This window comes from Rhinopithecus roxellana, chromosome 15 (assembly GCF_007565055.1).
Source record: "Rhinopithecus roxellana isolate Shanxi Qingling chromosome 15, ASM756505v1, whole genome shotgun sequence".
NCBI lineage: Eukaryota > Metazoa > Chordata > Mammalia > Primates > Cercopithecidae > Rhinopithecus > Rhinopithecus roxellana.
Genome location: NC_044563.1, coordinates 117,918,675 through 117,931,906, shown reverse-complemented (window position 1 = coordinate 117,931,906; position 13,232 = coordinate 117,918,675). Strand labels below are relative to the sequence as shown.

The 13,232-nt window shown below is 41.4% G+C and overlaps 1 pseudogene across 1 annotated transcript; it reads left to right on the top strand.

Annotated features, from left to right (window-relative positions):
• The first annotated feature begins 1,997 nt into the window (after nucleotides 1-1,997).
• LOC104667641 lies at nucleotides 1,998-7,632 on the top strand (annotated as a pseudogene). The gene is made up of 2 exons (XR_004053708.1): nucleotides 1,998-2,145; nucleotides 6,590-7,632. The product of XR_004053708.1 is annotated as a mas-related G-protein coupled receptor member X3 pseudogene (transcript).
• Nucleotides 7,633-13,232: the final 5,600 nt, after the last annotated feature.

The window sequence follows — 13,232 nt, the reverse complement described above, 5'->3', positions numbered from 1 at the left end:
GACAAAGCTAACAAAAACATAAAGTGGGGATTGACGGAGTCTCGCTCGGTCCACCAGGCTGGAGTGCAGTGGCCGGATCTCAGCGCACTGCAAGCTCCGCCTCCCGGGTTCACGCCATTCCTCCCGCCTCAGCCTCCCGAGTAGCTGGGACTACAGGCGCCCGCCACCGCGCCCGGCTAATTTTTTGTATTTTTAGTAGAGACGGGGTTTCACCGTGGTCTCGATCTCCTGACCTCGTGATCTGCCCGCCTCGGCCTCCCAAAGTGCTGGGATTACAGGCGTGAGCCACTGCGCCTGGCCGAAAAGACACCCTTTTAACAAATGGTGCTGAGATAATTGGCAAGCCACATGTGGAAGAATGAAACTGAACCATCATCTCTCACCTTCTACAAAAATCAACTCCAGATGGATCAAAGACTTAAATCTAAGACCTAAAACAATAAAAATTCTAGAAGATAACATCAGAAAAATGCTTCTAGACATTCGCTTAGGCAAAGACTTCATGGCCAAGAACCCAAAAGTAAATGCACAAAAGCAAAACTGAATAGATGGCACTTAATTAAACTAAAAAGCTTTAACACAGCAAAAACAATTGTCAGCAGAGCAAACAGACAACCCACTGAGTGAGAGAAAATCTTCACAAACTAAGCATCTGACAAAGGACTAATATTCACAATCTACAAGGAACTCAAACAAATCAGCAAGGAGAAAGCAAACAATCCCATCAAAAAGTGGGCTGAAAGCACAGATAGACAATTCTGAAAAAAAGAGATGCAAATGGCCAACAAACACAGGAAAAAATGCTTAACATCATTAATGATCAGGGAAATGCAAATCAAAAACCATGTTGCAATACCACCTTACTCCTGCAAGAATGGCCGTAATTTAAAAATCTAAAAATAGTATATGTTGGTGGGGATGTGGTGAAAAAGGAACACTTTTGGACTGCTGGTGGGAATGTAAACTAGCACAAGAACTATGGAAAATAGTGTGGAAATTTCTTAAAGAAGTAAAAGTGGATCTACCATTTCATCCAGCAATCCCGTTAAATATATAAAAATATATAATATATATATACTATATATTTAATATATATATATTTATATACCATGGAATAGTACTCAGCTATGAAAAGGAATAAAATAATGGCATTCACAGCAAACTAGATGGAATTGGACACATTATTCCAACTGAGGTAACTCAGAAATGGAAAACAAAACATCATATATTCTCACTTACAAGTGGGAGCTAAGCTGTGAGGATGTAAAGGCATAGAATAATGTAAGGAACTATGGAGACTTGGGGGGAAGGATGGAAGAGGGACAAGGGATAAAAGACTACACATTGGGTATAGTGTACTCTGCTCAGGTGATAGGTGCAGCAAAATCTCAGAAATTACCACTAAATAACTTATCCATGTAAGCAAACACCACCTGTTCCCCCAAAAGCCCATTGAAATAAAAATAATAACAATAAATGATTTAACTTCACAGAACTTAAAAAAAGTTCAATGTTCAGAGTTGATAATAGTAAAAGAATTTAGAATAAAATGTGCAGCAAGTGGTAGCCTCTGGACAATGGCATTCTAGACATTCACTTTGCATACACTTCTCTAGCATTTGGAAAGAAAGTATACACATGAATATATCAATACTATGATAAAGAAAGCACCAAAACATGGTGTCAGGCCATTGTCAGCCTTGATGATCCCATGATCTACTTTTTTCTTTAGTTATAAAGCTTCATAATGAAAGTTCACATTGCTTAATGTGATACCTAGGCCCATAATTGATTTTCAAAATCAGGACAGCAATTACTTACAGGAAGTTGAACAAGATGGGATGTGATGGGAGAGGCTGATACGTATTGGATATGGGACAGAGGCCAAGAATCATCTCAGTTAGGATTTGTGCCTCAAATACCTCTGGCCTCTGATTTGTCGACAGTCCTCATAAAGGAAATAAGGAGTTTGTCCAGCATCTTCATAAGCCTGGGTTGCTAACCAGCTTTCATTTCAGCTCCTGTAGGCATCTCCTGAATTAAGTAACACAGAAAAGTCCTCTGAAGTCACTGAATCCCAGAAAGGCTCTCCACCTTTAGCACAAGAGGAGTCTTCACCACAGGACAAAAGAAGGAACCATAAGGGTAAGTACCAAGAACTGTCTTCTTCCATAGTCAGTTATGGTTTTTGCTATAAGATCATGTCCCTGTGCTTCCACCTTGGTGCTACATGCAGGGGTCATGAGCTTGTTTCAGGAAAAGACAAGAGACATGAAGCTTCCTTTTGGAAACTGAATGCTGCCAACCCAAATTGTGTGAGTTCCAAATGGGGTCCCCCTTCCGATTTATCTCCCCATATCACCTCCTTCATTCCCATCACTCAATCTGCTCTCCTGGAGAGAATGCTGCCTCTTACATTCATTTAAGGAGTAAGGGGACATGAAGACATTTCTTCCCAGAGTTGAACTGCTGTAGAGCCGATTTTATTGTTTCACTTCCTTTTTAAATTTATTTTTCTTTACTTATCTGGAAAGGACCAAGGGAGTTATAGATAGTTGAAACTGAAATAATTAAGGAGTGTTTCATGAGGAAAGTATTTACAAAGATGCACAGGGTTAAGGGAAAGAGACAAGGCATGGGTCAGCACCTTAAGCAGCAATACATAGGGGAGCACTACTTCCTGCCGTAGGCTGAAAGGGACAGGGAAGGAGCGATTACCATTGTCGCCATAGCCATAGCTGTAGCCATAGGGGTGGAAGAACATGAGCAGGCAGGTGGAGAAGCCCTGCATGGCCAACACACAACCACACAGGCTGATATGGTTTGGATCTATGTCCCCACCCAAATCTCATGCTGGTTGTAATTCCCAATGTTGAACGGAGGGCCTGGTGGGAGATGATTATTAGATCATGGGAATGGTTTCGCATGAATGTTTTAACACCATCCCCCTTTGGTATTGTTGTTGTGACACTGATGAGTTCTCATGAAATCTAATTGTTTAAAAGCGTGTGGCACCTCCTCCCTCTCTCTTTTGCTCCTGCTCTCACCATGTGAGATGCCTCGCTCCCCCTTTGCCTTTCACCAGGATAGGAAGCTTCCTGAAGCCTCCCCTAAAGTGGCAGCTGCTATGCTTCCTGTACAGCCTGTAGAGCTATGAGCCAATTAAACCTGTTTTCTTCATAAATTTCTCAGTCTCAGGTATTTCTTTTTAGCAATGCAAGAAGGAACTAATACACAGACAGAGAGCCAGGAGGTGGAAATCCCAAGTCACTCTCCTGCTGTCTTCCAGTCTCCTGCCGGTATGTCCCAGTGTCTCAATTTCATCAGAAACCAGAAATAAAAAGAATCCACTGATGTGGTACCTAGAAGCCACTCTCTTGGGATGTCAAACAGGATAAAGAATGGAAAGCAAATCCTCATGGCAAATGAGACTATCCCTCTCACCTTCTTATATCTTCCTACTTCCTGAGGCTTTCTCTGCCTGAAGGTGATTGATTCCTGTCTCATTTCAGCTCCATCAGACTACTTTAACATTTGGCATGTCTTTCTCTACTGTCACTTTTATGCAGGAATGTTTGCATTTTTCAAAAATGCATAGAAAATAAAATGTAATTTTAAAAAGAGAACATATTTATTTGTTTAGAATATAAGTTTGGTTGCTCTAAACAAGATATATCTTAAACAAGAAAGTATAGTTGAGCCTCTGGGTCACTAGGTTCTGAATCTGCAGATTCAACAAACCACAGGTGGAAACTATTCCAAAAATAAGGGTATGGTTGAGTTGTGTATGTACTGAACAGGTACAAACTTGTTTTTCCTTGTCGTTATTTCTGGAAAAACTACAATATAACAAGAATTTACATAGCATTTGCATTTTGTCATTATTCTAAAGAACTAAAAACGATTTAACACATCTGGGAGAAAGTGCATAGGCTATATGCAAATACCACATATAAGGAAATTGAGCATCTGCAGATTTTGGTGTGTGCTGAAGTTCTGGAAAAAGTCCCCTGTGAATACCCAGAAATGACTGTCTTTGAAATTTGAACTAGAAGCTCCAAGGCATCACACATCAGAATTCCAAAAATTGCTGCTCCCCAGTCCCTAGAGAGTTGCCCTCATCCCTGTGATCCTGCATGGCTTCCAGCTACATGAGCATTCCAGCTTTATGGAAAAGGACGAGTGGAAGGAGAGGCTTTGCTCCTTCTATTGATCCCGTAAGTGAGGAATTGCTTACATCACTTTGTGATTCTTCCACTTAACAGCACCTAGTCATACGATGTCATTCAGCATCAAGGAAAACTGGGATGTGGGTCCTTGTGCTGCTTTTACACTCTCAGAATTGTTATGTGACCAAAGAGGAAAATGAATATTGGGGCAACCTAGCAGCCTCTTCAGCTCCTGACTGTCTCTGATCCTGTGCCCACATCAAGATTTTTCAGGAGCTCCTCAGAAATAATGAATGATGGGGCAGAGAACAGAATTGGAGTCTCATGCAGGGCTCTAGGGACCAGGGACTGGTATTGGACCTGCTCTTCCTGTTGTGAACTCAGGAAAACCCTTTAATTCTCTAGGCCTTGGCTTCATCTTATGTTACATGAGGATAATATCATAGATGGTCTTTAAGGAACACATGCTAAATGTTGGTGATACTACAGGGAAAATGACAGGTATGACTTAGTCCTTATGGAGCTTCGGGTTTCATGAGGAGGACAAACATATCATACCATAAATATAGATGGAGAAACTCTTTAGTGCCCTGAGTGTGGATAACAGAGGTTCTTCTTTTCCTCCCATTTCCTTTCTCGGCCAATCAGGGCTGTGCCAGCTTGTCCCTCTAAGAGAACTCATGATGGATGCATTCACTCCTGATGTTTCTCTGTACTCCCAGCAAAGGGTGTATCTTCTGTCCACCAGGAGGCCTCCTGCCCCTGTGCATCCTTAGGATTCCAGAGCAAACATGGCCTCTGATAGGCAAAAAGGAACTCCTGAATTTATTCCTAAATGCCGTTCACTTACCTCTATTTTGTTCCCTCTTTGATTTGACTCTCATTCCCTATCTGGAGTTTGCTTGGGTCAGTTTTTTTCAATCCACAATTTTGACTGCCAACTTGGATTTAACTTGAGAATCATTCCTCTGCTTTACTCCCTCTAACATGTATAATTGACACAGGGTGGTTCTAGGTATAAACGGCTGCTCCAAGACTGGATTGTGAGTCAGCCCTGCTGGACTCAAATTCATACTATATAATATATAACCCCTGGGACAAATAATTCCCTTTCTTTATGCTCCAATTGCATTATCTGCCATATGGGGATAATACCAATTCTTACCTCCTAGTCTCTTCAGGTGATTAAAAGAGATAATACCTTATAAACTCTCAATCAACTACTGTTATTCTCCCAGATTAGACCTAATCCTCGTTCTCCAGTTGAAATCTGCATTAATATCTCTCTTTACACTCCAAGTACTAAACATCGCCTATTTCCCCTCGTGGACACCTCTCATACAAATGTTTGCATCAACAAAGAAATGCTACCAGAGATCTCCTGAAAGAGAGAATGAAATAGGTTTACATTGTGTACACTCAGTAGAACATTTAGTAGTCCCCCACAGATATTTCCACACTTCAATTACCTGCACCAGTTACACTCAGACCTCATCTGCACTTATTCTTTCCTCTGTTCTATTGCTGGGTAATTCAGATGAGACCCACACCCTCCCCAAACACTGTGTACAAAAATGCTTCTAGGTGTTCAGCAAAGCCACACTGAGTCTTCATTTCAAAGGCACATCAGTTATCAATTCAGGTTTTGGGCACACATCAATAATTCTTCTCAACACAGATAGAGCTGTCCACAAATAGAATCCTGATGAATGAAATTTTCTTCATCAAGTTATACTGTGTGTTCTAATACCTAACATTGAGCTTTCATCTTTATTTTCCATTTCATCCAAATCCTCCAGTACCATTAGGCTCCTCATGCATGCATTCCTTCATTGAAAGAATGTTTATGAAGAACACATTGTGCTGCTCATCGAAATAGGCACTGTGAGTATAAAATGTAAAATGTGGTCCTGTCTGCAATGACTGGCACACTGAGTTATTTCTCACCCACCAGGCCCAGCCATTTTCACACTTATCCTAGCGAAGGTCACATTTTCCTCTGATTCATAATGCATGGTCTTCTTTCCTGTCCATGGATGACCAGTCCTAGTCACGAGTGTGTCACAGCCACCTCTTTGTGTATCTGACTTTCTCCACCTGAGATAAAATATCAGGCCCATGATACAGTAATGATCGGGTCCACAGCCCTGGCCGGATGAGTTGGGGGTGTTTTGATCCTAATGTTATTCCCATGTCAGTACAGAACTTGTGTGTCAGTAGAGAGAGGTCAGGCTTCAGAGTCAAGAAGAACTGGATTTCAAACTGGATTTGAGGACCCTCACCTTTTGATAGGTGACTTATTCTCTGTGAGTCTCTGATCTCTCCTCTTTAAATGAGGACAGGAAAAATCCCACATGGCAGGGTGGTGGGGAGAATCAGAGATCATACACCTGATGATCACATCTGGTTTATGTTCCCAGGGGCACCAGACTAGGGTTTCTGAGCATGGATCCAATCATCCCAGCCCTGGGTACATCGCAGACACCAATCAATGAAAGTGAGGAGACTCCTTGCTACAAGCTGACCCTGATCCTCACGGTGCTGACGTGCATCATTTCCCTTGTGGGGCTGACAGGAAACGCGGTTGTGCTCTGGCTCCTGGGCTTCCGCATGCGCAGGAACGCTGTCTCCACCTACATCCTCAACCTGGCCGCGGCAGACTTCCTCTTCCTCAGCGGCCACGTTATATATTTGCCATTATGCCTCATCAATATCACCCATACCATCCGCAAAATCCTCATTTGTGTGATGATCTTCCCCTACCTTACAGGCCTGAGTATGCTGAGCGCCATCAGCACCGAGCACTGCCTGTGCGTCCTGTGGCCCATCTGGTACCGCTGCCGCCGCCCCACACACCTGTCAGCGGTCGTGTGTGTCCTGCTCTGGGCCCTGTCCCTGCTGCGGAGCATCCTGGAATGGATGTTCTGTGACTCTCTGCTTAGTGATGCTGATTATCGTTGGTGTGAAATATTAGATTTCATAGCAATCGCATGGCTGATTGTTTTATGTGTGGTTCTCTGTGGGTCCAGCCTGGTCCTGCTGGTCAGGATTCTCTGTGGATCCCGGAAGATGCCGCTGACCAGGCTGTATGTGACCATCCTGCTCACAGTGCTGGTCTTCCTCCTCTGTGGCCTGCCCTTTGGCATTCAGTGGGCCCTGTTTTTCAGGATCCACCTGAATTGGAACGTCTTACGTTGTCACGTTCATCTAGTTTCTATGTTCCTGTCCGCTCTTAACAGCAGTGCCAACCCCATCACTTACTTCTTCGTGGGCTCCTTTAGGCAGCGTCAAAATAGGCAGAACCCGAAGCTGGTTCTCCAGAGGGCTCTGCAGGACACGCCTGAGGTGGATGAAGGTGGACGGCGGCTTCCTGAGGAAACCCTGGAGCTGTCCGGAAGCCGATCGGAGCAGTGAGGAAGAGCCTCTGCCCTGTCAGTCAGACTGGACTTTGAGACCAACACTGCCCTGCCAACCTTGACAATTATATGCGTTTTTCTTAGCGTTGTGCCTCAGAAATGTCTCAGTGGTAACTCAAGGTCTTCGAATAGATGTTTATCTAACCTGACAGTTGCAGTTTTCACCCATGGAAAGCATTAGTCTGACAGCACAATGTTTAGATTCTCCTTGATATTACCAACATATTTTCCCTGTTATCTTACACTGAATCTTTCCTACTGAACACTTTTTCTGCACTTTTCATTGTAATAAAAGGAGTTCCTGACCAAAACACTAAAACAGTTTATACTTGTTTTCTACCTGATAGTACCAAAAAGGAAGATTCCTTATTAATCTCTCAGATTATGTTCACCTGAAAATCATGTTCCCTTCTATGACTGGAGGCATTACTGCAGTTGGAATCTCGATTCTGAATAAATGAGTTCTGCTACCTCTAAATTCCGTTGAATTCTCAGATATAAAGCAAAATAATGTCCTTAGAGAGAGATTCTCCCTTCATAAAAATAGTCTTAGAAATTGGTTTTATGAATAGCCCTCTCCTGTCATTTGTCCACACATGGTCACACCTTGGCCTTGGTTTCTAGTAAAGACAACCATGGCCCCTTCCCCTTGAGAACTGGTAAGTGCTTCTTTAGCTCTTCCTGGACTAACGGACCAGTGAGGAGCCTATAAATATATCCCACCTGTTCCATTTTGGCCATTGGAAACCTCAATATTGGTTTCAAACTGGAATTATCTTGGAAACCATTTATTATTCATTTACAGAGTCTTTAAGTTGTAGAATTCTTCATTCTTCCAGGTTTTGTACAAATTGTTCTGGGTGTAACTTTCAGTTAGTTTTATGGCTGTTAACATAAGAAGCAAAACTGAAAACATCTGACTTTTCCATGCTAATGTCAATTATAGTATCTGGATAATAACTTACAGTTGGTACAAAATTCTGATACATGGTACAAAATTCTAAGTTGTGACTTAGATGAACACAGAAACATTGTGCTAAGGAAAATATGCCAGATACCAAAGAACAATATTGTAAGATCAAATTCTACAAGGTATCCAAACTAGGGAACTCGTGAACACAGAAAATACATTAGGAGGAGCCTAGTGCTGGATGTTGGAGAGACTGTGTAGCCATTATTTAATGAGCACAGACTTTCTGTGCAGAATGATGAAAAGTTCTTAAAAGGGATAGTGGTAACGGTTACGACTTATTGTGAATGTACTTAATGATATTGAATTGTACAATTAAAATGGTTAAAGTTGTAAAATGTATGTTGTGAACATTTTACCACAAACATGTAATTATAAACACAGGATCAGTACAAAATTCAGGACTATGCTCCACCAGTGGTTATCCCTTCAACAGATAACTCAAGCAGACAGAAGAGACTACCAAGAGAAGATGTGACATCACAGCAGGCTGTGTGCTGCTCATAGACAGTGAGGCTGCCTCTCAGATTGACCCTCACTGAGGGGAGCTGACACATGCATTTTGAGTATGCAGGAGACAGTACAAAGCAGTTATGAAAGCAATAAAGAGGTCTATAGTTCTCAATTTGTCCAACCAAATTTACTGGTGACTCGTATCACATTGTTCACAATGTCAAACTCAGGTCCCCTGAGTCCAGATCCATTGCTCTTCTAGGATCAGCACCCTGCTGATGCTGAATCCTATCTGTCCACCCTCAATTTCCAAATGCCATAGTAGGACATAGCTGTAGGTGAGGCTTTCCTACGTGTTGGAGGAAGTGGGAAGGCAGTGTCTGCAGCCAATGCTCCAGGCAAGGAGCTTTAATGTGATGTCTTTAGTTCAGGCTGAGGGTTATTGAGAGAGCCCATTCTGGGAGTCTGTGATATCAATTGTACAGTTCTGGATAAAGATGTTTATCATGAGGAATTCTGTAGAGAATTTTCACCTGGCAATTGAATTAAATAATGTTGGTTCTCGCCTGGGCCACTGCTTATTTTGACGTTAGTGACTCTTTTTCTTTTGATGGAAGAAAATTTCAACTTTCTGAAAACTTAGATTCTGTCCCTGAAGCCCATTCTGAACTCACTTGGCCTCACACATTGCTCCACTACAGCACTTAAAACAGTATTTCAATTGTTTGTCCTCACATCTTTCTCTTCAACCGCACTCTGAGGTCTTTAAGAGCAGAGAACATGTCTTTGAATTTCTGGTGCAACAGACTAGGTGTGGAATTTAGAAAAGTCTTGGTAACGATTTTTCTCAAGCAGCTCCCACCTGAAAATCACAGGTTTGTCCAGCATCTTGCAAAGGCTGGCTCAGTCACCAGGTCTCACTGGAACTCCTACAGGTACCTCCCATACAACAGAGTGTCCTCTGCAGTTAGTTTTTCTGAGAACGGCTGTTCCCTTTCATTGCAGGTCTGCTCACTGCCTCTGGGAAGAAGAATGGAGGGGATGTGGGAGTCTGCTAGTGAAATGCTTTCTTTCCCAGGCCAATGATATCATTTCCTCTCAGTTCCATGTCAAGGAAGAGCATGCAGGACATCCAGGCATGTTCCCCAGAAAGGGAGAAATGATATAAAAGTCTCTAATGGCACTTTTTGGGAGCTGCCATTCATGACTATTTTTTAGGCATGAATTCAACAAACATTCAAACCTAATTCATCAAGCACTGTGCTAATTCTGCATAAAAGCAAACACCTTTCAAATAAGTCTCTCACTAATACATTCCATCTCTATATCCAATCCTTTCCACTTCCTGAAGAAAATACATGGATTAATGCTGAGCAAAGCTGAGCCTTCGTGGTCATTCACTGATGCTCTAGTACACCTGGGCTCAAGGGCACTGAGTCATCAGCCTCACAAGAACCAATTGGATCTGTTTCCTGTCCTGCTTTTGACAATTAGGCTTGTCAATATAATTACCTAATTTATCAAAATACATCACAAATCAATGAAATACGAGTATGAAAGAAGAACTGTGGTTTCCATACAAACTAATGTGAATGCTTAAAGGGACAATAAAAGCAGGTTCCAAAATTATTGTTAGTTTAATAGGTGTGAGTCTACCAATTCTATCAGATTAAACAAAAATTAACAATATGGAACAATATCCTCAGTGAGAATGCTATGCATCTGATGCTAGGATCTACACTTAAACTAATCCACACTGCAAATCATAGACAATGATTGATAGATATGCTTTCAGCAAGATAGAGTAGAATTCTATTTGCAAACCCTACACAAAGGAATGTTCTGTAGTCTAGTCCTTTTATAGTGAATGAATTCTAGGTAAAAATGAAATATTCATATTACAAACATTTCCTTTTTTATAAATACTGATTAACAGACATTTTCAATTAATCTATCCACTTGCATTCCTGAATACATCATTAAGTGGGCTTTTCATAACAGTATCTCTCACTTATTCTACTGTTTACTGTATAAATACAAACTGAGCATCTTCTATCCTCTAGTTTGCATGCCAGACACTTAGGAGTCAAAGTAAACACACCTACATTCATAGAGTGCACAGCCTGTGAAGGAAGGACACTAGTGCAGGAAAGACTCCCTCCCAAAGTGACACATGCTATCCAAGAGTTGTATTTGTGGCTCAAGAGTGCTCAGAGGAGAGGGCTATCTAAAAATTCCCAGTTATCTTGCTGCCATCCTGAAGAGAATGCCACACCCAAGCACCCAGCTGAAGCAGGACAATATGATTCCAATAAATTAGAGAAGTTCACCAGGTGACTACTCATGCAAGACAACAATCTCAGCAATGGTTTTATAATTGATGACACCAAAGATTAATAGGCTGAATCTTACAACAGCCCTCAGTCTATAGTCCAACATCACACCAATGCACAATTCCTGAAAAGATTTTTAAGAGACCCTGCAGGTGCTTAGGTCACAGGCATTGCGGAACTATCTACCACCATTATTGTGTGTTCCAGCAGTAGAAGCCCTTGCCTCCAGGCAAACCCAAATCAGCATCTAGAAATCCCAGGATACGTAGAGAAGGAGAATGTGCAAGTGCTAGAAAGGGAAGAACACCTGACCTCGTTTCAGGGATTTTGGATTCTCAAGCTGACTGCATGGCCAACATGGGTCACATGCTCATTCCAGGCAAATCAAGCAGATAGTGAGGTTGTGGGGTTGCCCCAGTCTGAAACTGTGCCATTTGTGCTCAGGTATCTCTTTTCAGAATATGTGGGTAAAGTGTGGCTTTACCATAACTCTGGACTGAAGATAACTGCTGTTGTGATCCTGGCAGCCTGAGAAACTCATGTCTCTACACAGTGACTATAATCACAGTAATTGTATGTTCTTCTCACCTATGTGGCAGCAACCTAGAATCTGAAGAGACTGCTGTGATGTTTACTCTGTATGATGGTGTGGTATCCATTGGGCACCATTATTGTCAATGTACCAATGCTGACTATAGATATAGATGGCACTTGCTTGCTGTTACCTAACAACAGCGAGTATAGAAGAAGAAGTCTCAATGCTCATGCCCATCATATTTGTCCAATTGTTCTGAAACCTTGCAGGATGAAAACACAAGGAAGGAGAGCAGAGACAGAGCAGATCTCATTTCTAAGTGTGTATGTAGAAGTGAGTGGATCATGGAAGGCTTTGTGTAATGGGTAGAATTTTAACTGATGACTACAATTTACCCAGCATTATCATTATAATTATACCCTCTGTAAATTTTGCCAGTCACCTCAATCTTTGTACTGGGGAAGGAGAAATAAATAGGATCTGGACAGATAGAAATGGGAGAAGAGACAATTTACAATGGCACTGTTAATAAAAGCATAGAGTTTTTTAGGGAATGGTGAATAATTCATTCATGAGTTTTATTCCTTGTGTCACCCCATGTGTTTGGTCATGGTGGCAAGATCCCTCTTAAATAGAAGGAAAGATACAGTCTTTTTCAGACAAACCAATACTGAGAGAATTTGCCACTACCAAGCCAGCACTACAATAACTGCTAAAAGGAGCTCTAAATCAGGAAATAAAACCTCAAAATACAACCTTCTTAAAGCCTAAGTCTTCCAGGGCCTATAAAACAATAAATCAATGAAAAAAAACCCCATGTATTAACACAACAACTAGCATGATGAATAGAATAGTATCACACATCTCAATATTAATATTGAATGCAAATGGCCTAAATGTTCCACATAAAAGATATAGAATGTCAGAATGGATAAGAATTCACCAACAAAGTATCTGTTGTCTTCAAGAGATTCACCTAACACATAAGGACTCACATAAACTTAAGGTAAAGGGTTGGTAAAGGATATACCATGCAAATATATACCAAAAGCGAGCAGGAGTACCTATTCTTATACCAGACAAAACAAACTACTTTAAAGCAACAGCAATTAAAAAAAAAGGGGGGGGGAAATTATATAATGATAGAAGGATGAGTCCAACAGGAAAATATCACAATCCTAAATATGTATATACCTAACACTGTCACCCCTAAATTTATAAAACAATTACTAATGGACCTAAGAAATGAGATAGATGGCAACATAATAATAATAGTGGACTTCAATACTCCACTGACAGCACTAGAAAAGTCATCAAGACAGAAAGTCAACAAAGAAACTATGGATTTAAACTATA